This window comes from Schistocerca cancellata, unplaced genomic scaffold (genome assembly GCF_023864275.1).
Source record: "Schistocerca cancellata isolate TAMUIC-IGC-003103 unplaced genomic scaffold, iqSchCanc2.1 HiC_scaffold_649, whole genome shotgun sequence".
NCBI lineage: Eukaryota > Metazoa > Arthropoda > Insecta > Orthoptera > Acrididae > Schistocerca > Schistocerca cancellata.
In genome coordinates, this window is record NW_026046660.1 from 405,001 (window position 1) to 407,500 (window position 2,500).

General features: G+C 56.1%; 1 non-coding gene across 1 annotated transcript in view; it reads left to right on the forward strand.

The window, feature by feature from the left end:
• Positions 1-2,359: 2,359 nt before the first annotated feature.
• LOC126137996 (small subunit ribosomal RNA) overlaps positions 2,360-2,500 on the forward strand; it is a 1,909-nt gene continuing 1,768 nt past the window's right edge. The window contains exon 1 of the ribosomal RNA XR_007528044.1: positions 2,360-2,500. This exon is cut by the window's right edge and continues 1,768 nt beyond it. This is a non-coding gene — a ribosomal RNA (small subunit ribosomal RNA).

Genomic DNA, 2,500 nt, shown 5'->3' on the forward strand with positions numbered 1-2,500 from the left:
CCTAACCCAAGTTGTGCCTTAACCTAACCCAAGTTGTGCCTTAACCTAACCCAAGTTGTGCCTTAACCTAACCCAAGTTGTGCCTTAACCTAACCCAAGTTGTGCCTTAACCTAACCCAAGTTGTGCCTTAACCTAACCCAAGTTGTGCCTTAACCTAACCCAAGTTGTGCCTTAACCTAACCCAAGTTGTGCCTTAACCTAACCCAAGTTGTGCCTTAACCTAACCCAAGTTGTGCCTTAACCTAACCCAAGTTGTGCCTTAACCTAACCCAAGTTGTGCCTTAACCTAACCCAAGTTGTGCCTTAACCTAACCCACGTTGTGCCTTAACCTAACCCACGTTGTGCCTTAACCTAACCCACGTTGTGCCTTAACCTAACCCACGTTGTGCCTTAACCTAACCCACGTTGTGCCTTAACCTAACCCAAGTTGTGCCTTAACCTAACCCAAGTTGTGCCTTAACCTAACCCAAGTTGTGCCTTAACCTAACCCAAGTTGTGCCTTAACCTAACCCAAGTTGTGCCTTAACCTAACCCAAGTTGTGCCTTAACCTAACCCAAGTTGTGCCTTAACCTAACCCAAGTTGTGCCTTAACCTAACCCAAGTTGTGCCTTAACCTGCTCTGTAATTGGCATATGACACGTTACATTAATCCAGTGTTGTCTAACCACAACCCTCTGAATATAGTTCGCTACTCGCACCGCCCACCCTCTTGTGTATCGTTTCATGTTCAACACTTCGCAAGTGTTGCTTACTTTTTACATGCTCCCGCTGTACACTGTAATGTGGACGACTGCAGGATGTACATCGCCCCCCCCCTCCCCCCTGCCTTCGCACGCTGGTCGTTCAGGTGCTTGCGTGTTCAATGCCCTTCGCAGCTGTTCACTGGCATTCGCATGTCGAAGCGCTCAGTCTACGTCGTGGTACGGCCTGTGTCCACTGTCCGCTGATGTCGTAAGCTTAACCCTCACATTGTACTGCACATAGGTCCGTATGTACTGAATGATACGCTGTGGCACATGTGTGACTGTACAACGACTGCGCCCAACAACAGCGAACCATACGGTCCAAATGTTGTGCACTCAGCCACGTGCCGTCTCCCCATAACAGCTACATTGCAGTGTGGTACGCCATAGAGACGTGTGGGAGTAACGGACGCCCTGGATGGCGATCAGCATGAGCCGTCTGTTGATGTAGTGGCGCGTGTATTCAAACGTAGTCGTCTCTTCTCACACAGTGTGATAGCATGGTGCACCGCGTTCCACATCTGCGACATGGTACAGATGCTGGTTGACAGTCGGTCTCGTAATGGACATCGCATACGTAGGGGGCCACCTCCCACGTGTTCTCTAGTCGTGCACATTTTGTTGCGTGTATGTGGGCAGACGTAGTGTGTCGTGACACCTAACAGACAGGTATGCAATAATCGTTGCATTTGCAAACTGGGATGGACGTCTACGTTTGCTGGTGACGTTACGCAAATGAACAACTGGTAAACCCATTGTGGTGCGGTTGTTGTTGCTGGAGGTAAATCAGTAAGGGCAAATCTGTGTGTGAAGCGATACGCGGCGGTGGCTGGGCGGGACCGTCCCCGGCCGGTGAGGGGGGGCCGCCCGGCGTGCTGGCCGCGCGGTGCGTGGGCGCACGCGCTACAGCCGGCTGGTGGGGGCGCCCAGTGGCAGGCGCGCCGGCCGACGGACGCGGCAGGCGGCGCAGCTGCGCGCCGGGGCACCCTGCGCGCGGCGCCGGGCGGCCAAAGTGGGTCCTCGCGGGCCCGGTGCGAAGCGCGGTGGACATCTGCAGTGTGCTGGTCCGACTGAGGACTGTGTGCGTTGAGGATGCGCCGCCGCCCGGCACTCGGCGCCGCGACGCCGTCTGCTGCTCGGTCGCCCCAGCGGTTCTCGCTGGTGGTTTGTATCGCAGTTGTGCAGACGTGTTGGCACGTGCGCTGTGCTGGGAGAGTTCGCTTCGGCACCCACGTGGGGCCTTTGCCCTTCTGTGGCGCTGGCGTTGGAGCTGCCGGTCACCGTAGGTGGCGCGTGTTGTCTCCCGCCGGCAATGCCACGACAGCACGCTCCCGGGCCTCTGTCGGCAGCGGCAAGCTCAGTTGGGAGCACGGGTGGTCGCACCTAAAGCGTCTACTCGCCTAACTCCGGGCGATTGCGCCTCTCTCGAACCCGACCAAGTACTTAGGACGGCGCTGCGCGCCGCCGGGACCTGAGAGGGTTTCGAGGTGTATTGTGCAGGGGAGCTCAGCCTCCTCCTGTTTGCAGAATAATTGAGCGGACGCTTGCGTGTTCGCGCGGGCCCCTGGGACACACTCCCGGGCGGCCGGCTGCTCAGCTCTAGTTGACGCAGCTCCCTGGTTGATCCTGCCAGTAGTCATATGCTTGTCTCAAAGATTAAGCCATGCATGTCTCAGTACAAGCCGCATTAAGGTGAAACCGCGAATGGCTCATTAAATCAGTTATGGTTCCTTAGATCGTACCCACGTTACTTG